Source organism: Cervus elaphus, chromosome 7, assembly GCF_910594005.1.
Source record: "Cervus elaphus chromosome 7, mCerEla1.1, whole genome shotgun sequence".
Lineage (NCBI taxonomy): Eukaryota > Metazoa > Chordata > Mammalia > Artiodactyla > Cervidae > Cervus > Cervus elaphus.
This window is the reverse complement of record NC_057821.1, coordinates 34,265,654-34,281,790: the sequence shown is the minus strand read 5'-3', so window position 1 is coordinate 34,281,790 and position 16,137 is coordinate 34,265,654. Positions and strand designations below refer to the sequence as shown.

The following is a 16,137-nucleotide window of genomic DNA, read 5'->3' as shown; positions in this document are numbered from 1 at the left end:
ATGAAAAGGTCATCAGCTCTATGTTTACATCAATCAAAATTTAATTTGATTATGGAATAGTATGCTTTCTGTTATTACTGTTTTAATACATATTGGGCTATTTAGTGTCTATACTTTTGATTCCCCTTACCCATCCTGTATCCCCTAACACTTGTACACATATTCCTAGGTGGTGCTAGTGGTAAAGAATATGCTTGCTAATGCACGAGACTCAAGAGACATGAGTCTGATCCCTGGGTCAGGAAGATCCCCAGAGAAGGGATGACAACCCACTCCAGTATCCTTGCCTGGAAAATCCCATGGACAGAGGAGCCTGGTGGGCTACATTCCATGGGGTCACAAAGAATCGGACATGACTGAGCGACTGAGCACACACCCGTCCCATATCCCCAAACACATGTACACATATTTAGAAACAAATACACTTAATAAATGCAATTGTTTTCAGATTTGAATTGTTAAGGAAAACCAGATACTTTAATAATCACAGTGTTGAAAGGACATTGCCAGGACACAGTGTAAGTTGAATTCCTATAGCTTTACACTATAGAAAATTAAAGGCTACATGTTTAAAAGCTGATGAGTTGCCAATGATCCTTGTTTTGTAAGCTTATTGAGACACGTGGTGCACTGAAAGGAGCAAAAGTTTGAAAACTATTTGTAAAAACTCAAACCAATTGCAATTAAAATTAATAGAGAACCTATGTTGCATTTTCTACTATACTCTTTACTAGAGCTTCTAAGTACATACAGTAAAATGAATATAAAATGACTTAATCAAATTTTCATCAAACAAGAAATGTTTGCCATAATTTCAGTTCATTTAAACAGCTGGTTAGTGTCTCTGTGTTGAGGAAATACCATCAGAACTCAGGATTGCAACACACTGGTGTTTGTAAAATGGTTCTGAAAGATGGATCACATGTCTTAATATAGAAGCATACATAAAAACAATTGCACGGAGTTTAAATCAATAAGAAACAAGGGCGAAATATAAACAATAAATGTGGGGAGGATAAACTGCTGAGAGCCATCTCCAGAGGGCAATATAAATAAAACAACCGAAAATTTCCCTGAAAATTGACAGAATAAGGACAAAACACAGATTTTTGAAATTTGTAAGATGATTTGGTAAAAAATAATTCAGTGGAATGTGTAGACACACAAACACAGGAAGAGTGTGACTATAAAGTAATGAGACCTATTTAATCAGTCTCACATACAAATGCTTTTCCTTTCAGATGCCATAAATTGCAAACTGTCAATTTTCCTATGGACCATTATGGCATCTACCTATAAACAGGCACTTTTTATATTGACTTGGCTATAAAAGATGTTGACTTGCTCTACTTCCTGGTTTCAAATGGAACAATTATGTATTTTCCAGTCAAATTTAAAATAGGTCACACTGAAAGTTTAATGAGATTTCTTCTCAAGAAGAACTTCTCCCTCAAGATATCAAGGCTACTTTCTAACTAAAGAGCAGGAACTATTCTTTATACCCAGACATTCTGAGCCTTGTATGGTTTTAAAAAACCTTTGAATTTTCTTTCCTTAGGCAAAGCTTTAACATTTCTGAAATTCAGTTAATTTGAATGTTGTAACAACCTTTGAAACTTGACTTGTATCTAAAGAGAATCATGTGAGCCTCTATTTTGAGTCATTTACTTCTGAGTAAATGACAAGACAATATCCTTGGCAAATCTAACACAAAAAAGTCATATTCAACCACCTATGATTATATTCAGGATGTCTGGTATTTAACCAGTTTGAAAACTAATGTCCACAAACAAACAATCAGATAATTTAGCAAATTAACAATATCCTCTAAATTACCTCCTAAAGCAATTATAATATTTATTATCAATTAAATTTGCATAAGAGATGTTCCTAGATATGCTCTTTGATGTTTATTCCAAAATCCCAGGTCATTTTCACTATTAAGTGAAATTTCTCATAATTTCTTAGTTCTTCTCAACTGTTTGGCTTGAGTGTAGGTACCAAATGTTTAACATTCCATTTATTACTGTATATTTTTAACCTTTATTGATTTTATTGCCTCAAGCCTTTCTGTATGTTTCTTTACTAAAAGCTTAGATATTATATATTAAAATCAATGCAGGAGAGAACTAAGAAGATTTACTTCAGTGGGAAATCATCACTGAAAATCATTGACCATCCAATGATGGTATTTGCTATTATTTAGTTTGATCATTTTTCCCCTAAATTTTGCTTTGGAAAAATACTGGATATTTTAGAAGGGTGGAGCTATTATCAAGAAACTGGGAAGACACATACTCAGCAAGTGTCAGGAACCCAACAAGGGATGTACTTCTTCAGTGATACAGAAATCCTCAGGAAAGGAGCAAAGCAATCTGCAGGTGCATCTGTGAAAACAAACAGGGAACACTTTCTTCTTTAAATAGGAAACACATTGAGAAGTTATTAAAAGGCTAGCAATTTTGGTTAAAGCTTTCAATCACATCAATCGGACGTGCTCTGAAAATCAGTTCAGGCAGTAATGAGCAAAAGTCTATGAATTGCTTCCTGACACACATTAATAACCCCAAGTATTATACAAATAAACCAAAATCAATATTGGTGTAAGGCTTGGGTAATACACATGATTGCTTGCTTCATGGCTGAGATCTTAGATCCATCACTGACTGCCATGTGGCCTTATTCAACTACTACACTTCTCTGGACTTCACTTTCCTCATCTATAAAATGGGTAATAACACTCAATTTGCTAAAAGGATTCAATGAGATAATGTGTTTTTCAGTGCTTTAGTGACTATGATCTAATACAATCTTCCCACAGATTCTTCTTAACATGACAAGCACACAGTTACTGTAAAAACCTAAGTCATTTCATCTCACACCACTCAAGATTCCTCCATGCTTCCCCGTTACTTTTAGAATGAAAGTTGAAGTCCTTAAAATAGCCCATAAGATCCTATACTATCTGTCCTTGTTCTGGTCTGCCATTTCTTTATCTAAATTTCCTACAACCCTCTTCTGGCTCAAACTACTCCAGACACTCTCTCTTCTTGAATTTTCACAAACATTATAGCCATGTTTCTGCCTCAGGACCCTTGCATCCACTCTCCCCCTCCAAGGGATAATCTTCCTCCTAACAGCCATGTGGTTCACTTCTCCTCCTTCAACATTTGGCTCAGTGTTTACCTTCTTGATGCAGCTCCATTTAAAAGGACAAACTCATCCATACCCCTCTTGAGTTCCTTCATCCTATTCTACTTGCTTCGGTAATACCTGATACTCTCTAATATGCTATATATATTCTTGAAGCACTGTGCTTATAATCTGGTCTTTCCTGATGGCTCAGTTGGTAAAGAATCCACTAATCTGTTGTATTTTCCCCCACCTGAATATTACATCATGAAAGTAGTTTTTTTGGTTAACTTTGTTTACTAATTCATCTCTCACAACGCTAGAACAATGGTCAGCATAAAGTAAGTACTCCAAAAAATTGATGAATGAATAATGAATAAGTGGTAGTGAGTTTTTGTATTATTATTATTTGGCTTATTTTACCTTCTTATGACTTGGTCCACTGCCAAATCCTCTGCCATTTTTTTCCAGGCTGTGGCATATGGCAGATTAATCACTCTCCCCAGGTTGGAGCAGGCTGGTCAGGAGTCCAGGCAGCCTCCAGCTACCCTGGAACATAATCAGTCCCCATTTAATCTGCATTTACAAAATAGCTGCACAGCAGTGTGAGTTTGAGTGAGCATTCATGAGGCTTCCGAGGAACACTCCTTTCTTTGTCTCACTACAGGGAAAAAAAAAAAATCTCATCAAAACTCAGTCTTGCCAAGTACCACAATTCCGCCCCCCCCACCCCCCGCCTTTGCATGCCCTGCAATGTAAAGTCAGATCAAGATACACTTCAGCCATAGCTGACAGTGCCTAGGTCCCTGTGTCTCCTCCAGATACTGTGATCTTTGCCTGTTGAGCAGAGCTTCTGATGGACTAAGCTCAGCTTAACTGCTAACAAGAACAATCACATCATACTTGCAAAAAAAAGAAAAAAAGAAAGAAAAAAAAAGTATCCCAAATGTATCTGGACATGCAAAACATGTTGATACATGGGGTAAATAGTGGAGACTTTAAAAATACTTTCTCTACTTTCTCTATAAAATTTCTAATTTTATAGAAATAAAATTCTATAATTTCCCTCTCTCTCCTTCTCTTTCTCTATCCTATAAATACAAAGAGTATAAATTAGGTTGAGGGAGGTGACAGATGGTCTCAGAGAGAAAATGTGAACAACGGTTGCTTTGTTTTCGTTTGGGCAAACAAGATGAGAGACGCTCACACCACAGTATAAGAAAGGCAGGTACGGTTGCTGAAGAATGATTTACAGTATTCTAATAAGCTTCTTTGGGATTAAAAATAGATAGCTGTGCATGGAATCACCATATCTCTGCTCTTAAGTAACACTGAAGAATGAGTAAAATCACCTTCCCCAGCAACTGGCTTGGAGAGCATACCTGCCTAAGTTACCACTTTACCATGTTTAAAATCACAGAAGAGAATACGACTGTGTGTGTATGAATAACAATATATGAAATTAGTCCAATAGCATAATTCTCATAAGCAGGTGAGACAATAAGTCTAATATAGGTACAGTTCAGTGACAGACATGTCAAATTTGGGACTAACATACTGAACACAACACAATCATTATTGAAAACTTTTATCAAAAGTTTCCTCTATGGGTGACACTGGGTTAAACTTGGGGGGAAATAAGAAAACAGCCTTTGCCATTAAGGAAGTCACAGTTGAATGTGGGAGAAAGACAACGATTGTGATGATTTACCATATCCAGTTGGTCTTTGAGCAACATGAGCGTGAATGTGCATATCCACCTTTATGCCAATTTTTTTTTAAATAACAAATACTACAGTACTACACAATCTGTGGTTGGTTTAATCCCTCGATGCTGAACCCTACATCCAGAGGAACCATGAATATGAAGGCCAACTTTAAGCTATACTCTAATTTTCAACTGTGTGGCGTGTAGGTGCCTCAACCCTTTCTCTCTCCCCACCCCCTGCAGATGTTCAAGGACAGCTGTAGTGTGGTTATTGTCAATGACAAGGTAAGTCTCTGAATGTTCAGAGGAACTAAAGAGACACTGGGGACACCAATCTCAAGCAGGAAGGCAAGCAAGAGGTTGTTATTTCCAGATATTTCCAAGAGGTTGTTATAGGTCAGCAAAATCTTGAGAAATGCCTTAGCTGAAGTTAGGTAGATGGAGAAGGGATTCAATGGGAGTGAATAGTATTAGCAAAAGGAGCTAGAGCAAAGGGATGAAGGCAGAAAGAGTAGGCTAGAAGGTACACAGATGGGACCAGAGACAGGCAGAAGATGGTGCAAGATTTTCTCTGCTGTCCTAAAGAGTTTGGAACCTTATGGAGAACTACTCAGAGAATTTACACAAGGGACGGATGCAACTATTACTGTTTCAGAAAACAATATCACTGACGATTCCAAAAATTCAAACTGGCTAGATGATGGTTTAATTCACTGAGAAAGACAACTAAAAAGAGACTACTTCCCAGAGGATGAAGAAGTGGAGGCAAATTGATGCCAAATTCAGTTTGGGTTTATGTTGAGTTTAAGTACTCAGAGGACTGTTTAGTAGAGTTGGAAAGATAGAGTTTGAGCATAAAAGAGAGATTAAAATGTGAGAAAGAGTTGAGGTCATGAAGCACTTCATCACAGCATGTACAGTCTCGACACATTATTTCCAGTCTTCTCCTTCTAGGAGTGAAATCCATGAGGACAAGGGCTTTGCTTATTTATTTCTGGATTCTCAGCATCTAGAACCAAGCCTGAATCATGGTGGGTACTCAGGGAATGATTCTGAACTGTAGTTGAAGAAGATGGATCTGGCTAAGATCATATCTTATGTGGAGTGGAAATAAATGAAGTCACAGAATGGAACTCTAAATCAAACACTGGGTGAGCACCAAGAGTTAGGAGATGATGTTATAAAGACCAATGAAAGAGATTGTGGAAAACTATTTTAAATGTCATGCAGCATCAAGAAGGAATTTATTAATGACTTTCTAAAGAGGCCCAGTGTGGCGCTCGTGCATAGACAGAGTCAGAGTGCCAAAGATTGAGGAATTAAATGAGGTGAGAGTATCATTACTATTTTCAGGCACATGATATGGAGTAGGGGTGAGTAATGACTGCTCAGATGTCTTGGGTCAAGGAAGAATTTCATGTCTACCTATTTACATTTATATAGGGAGCTGTTTGGTTATGGTTGGGAAGATCCCCTGGAGAAGGAAATGGCAACCCACTCCAGTATTCTTGCCTGGAGAATCCCATGGAGGGAGGAGCCTGGTAGGCTACAGTCCACAGGATCGCAAAGAGTCAGACACGACTGAGCGACTTCACTACTTCACTAAGGGCTTAGTAGTGAAAAAGAGATTGAAGATAGGATGGAGTGGTCCCTAGAGGAAGAAGATCCCTAGGGGATTTAAGAACAGGTCTGTCTCATTGCTGGCTGTATCCTGAGTTCTCTGCAAGCACTGGCTGCATAGAGAACACTCTATTAATCTTTATTAATTAAGTGGGATATACTACCGAATGAGATAATGATTAAAGAAGAGAATGTATGAGGGTCAGGATCAGGAAGTAGATAGAATAGTAGCTTTTGAATAAGTAGGGGCTCATCTGTCTCTGTCTTACTTATTCCAGATGATCATGACTGGACCACTGCATACATTTGTTCTTTTTTTCTGGATATTAAGGTCTTCCTTGGTAACTCAGTTAGCAAAGAATCCACCTGCAATGCAGGAGACCCCAGGTTGATTCCTGGGTCAGGAAGATCCCCTGGAGAAGGGCTAGGCTACCCACTCCAGTATTCCTGGGCTTCCCTGGTGGATCAACTGGTAAAGAATCTGCCTGCAATGCAAGAGACCTGGGTTCAATCCTTGGGTTGGGAAAATCTCCTGGAGCAGGGAACGGCTACCCACTATCTGGCCAGAATACTTGCCACCCAGTATTCTGACCTAGACAATTCCATGGACTCTATAGTCCATGGGGTCACAAAGAGTCAGACACAACTGCATGACTTTCATATCATAAGGGGTTAATTGCTTTTTGAGCCTTGATTTCTCCTTCTTCTCCTAAACTCATGCCTTTGATGTTCTTTCTTTTCACAAAATCAGATATGATGTGGATACACATTTGTTTCTACTTTCCCTCCCCTCCAGTTTGGTTTCTTTAATTCCACTTGGCCCCAGCAAGTTTTGTATCACTCATTCTATTTTACTTACATGTGAATATCCTCAGCTCCAGCAAGACAAACTCACCCAGAGTTTTCTGGCTTCCCTATCCCACTTCTGAACATCGAATGGATTATCTGAGATTTCTAGGCAACCTTTCACGTTGTTTTGCAATCAGACCTGCTCCTTGTCTCTTGTAAACACATGTGAAAGCCTCACCCTCCTTTATGAAGTTATCAAAGACTCCTCACACAACACTCACTCAATGGCATAACTCATCTGCTGTTTTTATGAGTGGATTAACTTCAAATTGTTTTTCCATGGAGACGCACAGGACTATGACATTTATTAGCAGACATACTCTTCAAGGGCACACCTGGGAATACTGATCCTTTTTTTGAACATGTGCTGTAACTTCTCCTTTTCTCTCCCACTCATAATGGATGTGAATAAGAACTATGCTAGGGAGATAACCCTAAATTATCTCTAATTAAGTAAGTTCATAATAAGCTTCAACACATTAGTAACAAATACTTTTGAAAATTCATACCAGCATCCCAGGCTCTATGAGTAGATTGGAGCACAACTAAGGCAGACTTAAGTATTTTAAAGGGTAGACAACTTTATTGGGCATGGCTGTAGACTATACCCTAAACCCTGCCCAACTCTCTTGCCTATTTCAATTTCTAGCAATGAGAGAATTTGGAATTAATTCATCACTAATCTCATAAGTAAGTCAAAGCTTATGCCTTGTTTCTGACTGAAGTACCGTGTGCATAATGTTGATTTACATTACAGACATTGTACTAGTTATTTATTATTGTGTAATAAATTACACGAAGACATAAACATTTAAATCAATTTTTTTTTCAATTGTCTTGCTCAGTTTTTGTGTACCAGGAGGAATACATCCAGAAACAGCTCAGGGTTTTAGCTAAGATGAGTTTTAGTTCAGCTGTCAACTGGGGCTGTGGTCACCTAAAGGGTCAACAGGTACTGAAGGTGTGCTTCCAAGTGGCTCACTCACTCCCAGAACTGATGAATTGGTGCTTGTCAGTAGTAATAAGTCTCAGTTCCTCACAGGCTGGACCTCCCCATCAGATGGCTGGTGTTCCTAAGGTGAGTGGTACATGAGGGAAAGGCAGAAGCCTTAATGTTTATTTTTTTATTTTTTTTTTTTTTTATGTTTAGCCTGAGGTCACATCTCATTGCTTCTGCAGTATCTTATTAGTTACCCAGACTGGCCTCACTTGATATGGAAAAGGGTTACACAAAGGCATCAATACCAGGACCTGAAAATTGTCGGAGGTCCTCTTGACCATCAGGAAAATTCAGAGTTTTATAGCATTGATATAAGAGAGAATATATATAGAGAGAGGTATCCCTATGTTTCAGTATTTTTAGACTCAGTGTTCATTTATCTACTTCTCTTACTGGGATTTCCCTCCTAATAAAGATGCCTTTCTTTTTAAACTGTTTCACTTTCATAATACTTACCTTAGTGCATTTACTATAATTAAACTCAGTAAAGACTTAGTGATAATAAGAAAACTATATGCACTGGAGTGGGTAGCCTATCCCTTTTCCAGGGGATCTTCTCAACCCAGAAATTGAACCAGAGTCTCCTTTCCTGAAGGCAGATTCTTTACCAGCTGAGCTACCAGGAAGCCATGTGTATATATCTATATCTATCTATATATATATATATATATAGAGAGAGAGAGAGAGAGAGAGAGATACACTTGTTTTTTAGGTTTAATTTTAAGTATTTTAGAGAGAGCTCAAAGTCCAGGTTGGTTTTCATTTCAGCCAAGTCAGCAGGCTGTATTTACTCCAAATGCCCATGCATGAATTCAAGGGCATAATGGATATTGCAGAGACTTTTAGTCCTCCTCCAAAACCCCTGCTGGGATGCGGAGAGCAGATGTGTAGTCCTGACACGAGGGACTGTGTGGTATTTCTGGATTAGATGTTCATTAAGGGAAAGTGGTGTAGATGAGCTGTATCCTCAGGAGTTACCACTAATGTTTTCCAGACCCACAGGAATCTCCACTTGTTTTTTTCCACTAACCTTAAGAAACTTCAAAACAGTCCTGGGAAGTCTGAGATCAGTTCTGAATCTCTTCGATGGAGAGATTTTGGTCATCTAATTTTCTAAGTGACTTGAAGCAGAAGAATGGCCTCACAAAACCTTGTTCAAACAGCAAAACCTTGTTCGAACAGCAAAGCCTTGTCCTAACACCTTTCTACGTGTGTTCATGTGCCCTGAACACAGACAAGAACACAGGCAAGCACACCAGAGCCGAGCTCAGCATTACCCTCACTCCCTTCCCGCTACAGGGACTTTGTACTTGAACAGGCCAGCAAGGACTTGGAGTCCAGGGGAAAGTGATTTAATGCATCCATGTCTCTGTTGCCTCTTTGCCTTGTAAAAGTAGAAAGATGATGGCTCACGTGTCTTACAGAACTCTGGGGACAAATGGCTAATAAAAATCCAAACAAAAGCACTCTAAATACAAAACAGTTCTATATGAAACATGCTGTGACATGATGATACAGTCTAAGGAGCTTAAATGCTTTCAAGACAATTAGTAGATTTTGGCAATGTCCTTGATATCATTAAGCCCTGAGTAACCATGTTTTCAAGAAATATATTACGTAGTTGACTCAGGTGGAAGACTCTTCCAACATATCAGGATCCACCTTATCGCTTTTTTTATGGCAGGAAAAATGTTGCTTGATTGGGTTGGGTTGCATGGCACCAACACCAAGGAAACATGGTGAGTCAGGTAAAAAAAAAAAAACAACAACAACAAACCCAGGCCAGTGTAAGTACACTGATAGACTTTGGTCCTAATATCACTGTACTCTGTCCACTTGATTTCTTCTAAATTATGTTTTGTGAATTTGGATTTACCTAGTAGAGAAGACTACTGGCTCTCAACTAGAATGTTTTCTAAAGTCTTCTGTATACAAGGTGACTCTTGGGTGACTTACTCAGGCACCTTTATCTTCCAGGGAGATTTATTGAGTGAAGCTTTCAAAACAATTTCTATTGAGGAAGTAGGATGGAAATGGGAGTCTATAATCATATTTGATTCTGTAACCTTGTATCCTTTTCCTATAAATACAGTTTTTGACAAAACATTTTTCCCAAATTGAAATTTATTTCATTCTGAAAGGTTGGAAGATTAGGAAAATGGGAAAGAATTGTGTTAAATCTTCTACAGTAAAAGGAAATTGTTTGAGAAGTAGCCCAGTAACATAGGAGGACATCAGAACTGGAATCCCTATTTTATTAACTATTAACTGTGCAAAATGGACAAGTGGCTTATCATTTTATTTCCATCAGTAAGAAAAATGAGACATAAAAAAAAATTTTTAAAAAAATGAGACATAAATATTAACACCTACCTGGGTACAAGGATTAAGTGAGATAACTTTGGGTCTCTGTTTTGAGCATTTTCAGGTCAGCAGTGGATTAGAGCTGTTCAAAAAATACATGGGCCTACCTAAAAGTGTTGTTGAAATTTCTCAGAGTTATATTGTGTGGTATTTATAGCTAGATAAGAATATATTTTAAATTGATCCCTGATCATATTTTCATTCTTCCAGACTTGTTCTACCTCATTGTCTCTGTGATAATAACTATAATTATATTCATTCCTCATTATAAAGCTGCTCCTTTTTCTTTCCTGACATTCTGCCTTCATTGACTAATAACAGTGAAACTATCCTAGAGGTTATTTATAAAATTCAGGAGAATGCAAAGGAATGTCATATGCAGTCTGCATTATATGCATTACTGTAGTTTTCTTATCCACAGAATAAATTTCCAAAAATTAAGAGTTGTAACACAAGCTAAGTCCCTGTTTCTACATGTGTTCGCTTCTAAGGCTCAAGTCAAAGCTCTCCTAATTTTGACCAATGCTTCATCATCATCTGTCTTTAAAACATCCAGGGAAATTTTACCATTCCTCTTCTCTCTTCCCTCCCCTTAATATTTTCAGCTCTTACTGGTATAGAGTTTTAATCCCTTCCCTGTCATTTTCTTCTCATGCCTGGAGTCCTTAGTAGAGGTTTTAGATGAAAAACATCCCATTCACAGTCTAACTTTGCACAGTTAAAATTACATTTTTCTTTAAAGGGAGAAGTGTTGAATGTTATTCAGACTTTTAGGGCTTTGGGGAGTGAATTTTTAGAAAAAGTGATTTTTTATATTTGCTTATAGATAAATAACCATGTGTCAATAGCAATACTCTATATGTCATTTATCTTTTTCTAACGTATTGTCTGTGAAGGATGATTTTATGTTTCCTGACAGGTTTTCAAGTGAATGATTTTATGAGAATCCTCCTGTATTCCTCCATTATTTTACCAAATTGCACATCAGTTTAGCATTTTCTCTCTTATAATCTTAACCTTTTCTTTATTTGAGGTAATTCTTCAGTTCAGGTAAAACTATTAACTTTGGTTACTTTAATTACTTCAAAAGGAAAGAAATTCTAATGTACCATAATTTTTTCTATATCTCTTACAGACTTTGCCTAGCTAACATCACCTACCCACTCTGACTCCACGGTCCCTAGCTTGTCGAATGTACTTATAGCATTCCTTCTTAGTCTGTATTGTAATTTCCAGTCCATATTGTATTCTTTTTCTAATCTGTTTTCCATAGCAACCATGAATTCTTTGAGGAACTGAACTCTTATCTTATTCAACTCTATTTCTAGCACACAGCATTGTGAGTGGCTCTATTTAGTGCAATGGTTTTCCATATTTGGCTAAAACCAGTCCCATGGGGCAGCCAGACCCTACCCTATGAACTCATCCATTCAAGTCAAACCACACATAAACACATTATAGTCCTGTGTACATAGCAGCCTGACCTCTCTCCAAGGAGCCAACACAAATACCATCCAGTCTCTTCATCCAGTTCAAAAAGAGGGGCCTCTATGTAGCACAGGGAACTCTATACTTAATGCACTGTGGTGACCTTGAATGGGAAGGAAGCCCAAAATGGAGGGGACGTATGTATAGGTCTGGCTGATTCATTTTCCTGTAAAGCAGGGCTTCCCAGATGGCTCAGTGATAAAGAAACTCCCTGACAATGCAGGAGATGCAGGTTCAATCCCTGGGCTGGGAAGATCCCCTGGAGAAGGAAATGGCAACTCACTCCAGTAATCTTGCTTGGGGAATTCCATGGACAGAAGAACCTGGTGGGCTACAGTCCACGGAGCTGCAAAGAGTCGGACATGACTTAGCAACTGAGCATGCAGCACACGCAGCAGCAAGAGCACGCAGAAACCATTACAACACCGTAAAGCACCTATACTCAATAAAAATTAATTTTAAAAAAAGAGCAGGGTCACTAATTGTGCCAGTAAGGAGAAAGGGGCCAGAAATGGGAATTCACTGGTAGTCTTTACTACAGTCTACTCTGATCAAGTATGCTACATTGAAGGCCTTTCATGCTCAAAATACTATACTAGCTGCTGAACCAAAATTTTATATATGGCAATTCAATTACCTGTAGAGACTAGGAACAAGCGAGCAAACAAAACTAACCATGGCATTGCTTTTTAAATCAGTTCTCAAAAGAAATGCCAGGGTTATTGGTCTTTACCCTCAAGAACTAGATATAGTCAATCAAGTTTCAATTATCCATTGAGTTAGGATGACTGGCTTGCTCAACTGTTTTATTTTTAATTTTTTTCAATAAAAAATAAGTGTGCATTTTTACAAAGTAAGAAAAGGGTGAGGTCATTTCACTAACCATGAAATGATCACTGCATCACCCATTAACTGCTGCTGTCTAAAATATAGGAATTAAAGAAGCAACATTAAAATTAATACCTTTTTATGAAGACTTTTGGAGAAGGCAATGGCAGCCCACTCCAGTACTCTTGCCTGGAAAATCCCATGGACGGAGGAGCCTGGCAGACTGCAATCCATGGAGTCGGGAAGAGTCCGACACGGAGAGAGAGATCTCGCTTTCACTTTCCACTTTCATGCATTAGAGAAGGAAACGGCAACCCACTCCAGTGTTCTTGCCTGGAGAATCCCAGGGAGGGCAGAGCCTGGTGGGCTGCCGTCTATGGGGTCACACAGAGTCAGACACGAATGAAGCAACTTAGCAGCAGTAGCAGCAGCATGAAGACTTTGAAATAACACAATTATACGAAGTAGCCTAAAGATAATTTGCTATGTGGTTTTTGCTTCCCTTCTCTTTCCACTGGCTCCTCATAATATCTTTATAAAAACCAAAGTTTGCAAAATGTATCAAAAGATGGCCCCAGCAGTGAATATTTTAAGGTTTATCTTCTCTGAGCTCTTTGAGGCTAAGTAAACATGGTTAGCAATGAAACAATTCTAAGCTTACATTTGACTCAAACCTAGGCTTAAACCAAATAGCAAAATCAGCTAAACAATAGCAGGGTCAGAAAAAATGATTATAGAGTCATTTGATACCTCTCTAGGAAAACAATGGCTATTAGCCCAAGTCCATCACTTAGGACTTTTCTAAGGATAACATGAAACACCAAACAGCTCAATCTGAATTTTCAGTCTGTTTCTCATTTAAGGCATAAATGTAAAAAGGACTCCAATACTGACGCAAAGCTATGATTTTTCCAGTAGTCATGTACAGATGTGAGAGTTGGACCATAAAAAAGGCTGAGTGCTGAAGAACTGATGTTTTCAAACTGTGGTGCTGGAGAAGACTCTCAAGAGTCCCTTGGACAGCAAGGAAATCAAACCAGTCAGTCCTAAAGGAAATCAACTCTGAATATTCATTGGAAAGACTGATGCTGAAACTGAAGCTCCAATACTTTGGCCACCTGATGTGAAGAACTGACTCATAAAGACCCTGATGCTGGGAAAGATTGAAGGCAAGAGAAGGGGGCAGTAGAGGATGAGATGGTTAGATAAGAGATCACTGACTCAATGGACATGAGTTTGAGCAAACTCTGGGAGATAGTGAAGGACAGAGGAGCCTGGCATGCTGCAGTTTCTGAAGTCACAAAGAGTCAAACACAGCTTAGTGACTGAACAACAACAATTGACTCGAGAAACTGCTTAGTTAATTTGGATGATGATATTGGCCTTTTATACAAACCAAAAAATATTTTTGTCGCTGCCTTTGTTTACTTAGATGTAAAAAAGAATTCTTTTCATATAATTTTGTAATTTTTCGGATAGCATAATTGGGGAAAATATATAGGACCTAATTTTCACTAACACAAAGTTCTAACAACTTTGAAAATGAAAATAAATTAATATAGTAATCAATGCTTTATCTCATTCTACAAAAAAATCAAACGAAAATGGAAATGGAGGGAGCCTATGACAGAAACATTCTGAAGAAATATTCAGAATCAAAAAGATGAGAAATGAAGATAAAAGTAAGGGTGGTCCTAAGATGGCAGAGGAATAGGACAGGGAGACCACTTTCTCCCCCACAAATTCATCAAAAGACCATTTGGATGCTGAACAACTTCCACAAAACAACTTCTGAATGCTGGCAGAGATCACCAGGTACCCAGAAAGGCAGCACATTCTCTTCAAAAGGAGGCAGAACAAAATATAAAAGACAAAAAGAGAGACAAAAGAGTTAGGGATGGAGACCCATCCCAGGGAGGGAATCGTGAAGAAGGAGAAGTTTGCAAACACCAGGAAACCCTCTCACTGGCCAATCTGTGGGGAGTTTTGGAATCTCAGAGGGCAACATAACTGGGAGAAAAAAACAAACAAACAAACACAGAATACGTGCCTAAACCACAACTCCCAATGGAGAAGTAGCCCATATGCTCGCCACCAGCAAGTGGGGGCTGAACAGGGAGGTACGGGTTGCATGCTTAGGGTAAGGACCAGGCCTGAATGCCCCGAGAGCAATCTGAGGGAACTAATGAGATAGAAACACAAACTGTGGTATAGCCAAAGGAAAAAAAGAGAGAGAGAGAGAGAACTTCCCTGTGAAAAGCTCTTACCTAAGGCACAGCCTGACCTGCTCACAGAGCAAAGGATTGGGTGAATACCAGAGGAGAATTAGCCAGCTGCAAACCGGCCCATCCCCCCACTGGAGGCAGAGAGGCAGGTGGGCGGCAGCCAGAGCTGGAAGGCAAGGGGCAATCTTGGCATCCTCCACCAAACTGGGAGCAGGCTCCCAGTTGCTAACCAAGTCTTCCTGGGATCCTGGACAGTTGACATCTGCCAGGAGGGTTGCAGCCAAAGATTAACTCCCCAGAGGAGACACACGGCACACCTGAGACAGTGCTCTCACAGCGCACCCAGGAAACAGAGCTGCTGGGATTGGGGAGGTGATTAAGATGCACCGCCCACCTGCAATAGTGCACTCTCTAAGCACCTGGTCACCTGAGCTGCTCGGACCTGGGAAGGGAAAAAAATACAGGCCCAATTGAGTCTGGGCCTTTGTGGAGTACCCGAGAACCCAAACTTGAGCAGCTTGGAACTGGGAAGTGCACAAAACCTAGGGCCTACTTTTGAGAGTTCCCCAGCAGAGCAACCTGGAGCCTGAGCAGTGTAGACCAGGAAAACACACACGCCATGAGTTGGGGCAAATCCAGTGTGGTCCATACACTGCAAGCACTCCCCACACACACCAATGATATTTTTTTTTGCAGTGTTCCTCCCTTCCCACAGCACAACTGAACAGGTAAGCCTAAATAAGTGACCACCTTTGCCCCCTTGTGTCAGGGTGGAAACTAGACACTGAAGAGACTTTCAAACAGAGTAAGCCAAAATAAACAAAGAAGAGGGAACCACTGTGGAAGTGGCAGGTGCAACAGTTTAAAACCCTGTAGTTAGCATTGACTAAGCATTGAAAAGGGCCTATAGACCTTGAGAAGAA

At 39.2% G+C, this 16,137-nt stretch overlaps 1 long non-coding RNA gene across 1 annotated transcript; it reads right to left on the bottom strand.

Moving 5' to 3' along the window:
* Positions 1-457: 457 nt before the first annotated feature.
* On the bottom strand, positions 458-13,657 carry LOC122697539. The gene is made up of 3 exons (XR_006342081.1): positions 13,125-13,657; positions 3,556-3,793; positions 458-2,387 (listed from the first exon to the last, which is right to left on the bottom strand). It is a non-coding gene; the product is annotated as an uncharacterized LOC122697539 (long non-coding RNA).
* Between the last annotated feature and the right edge of the window lie 2,480 nt (positions 13,658-16,137).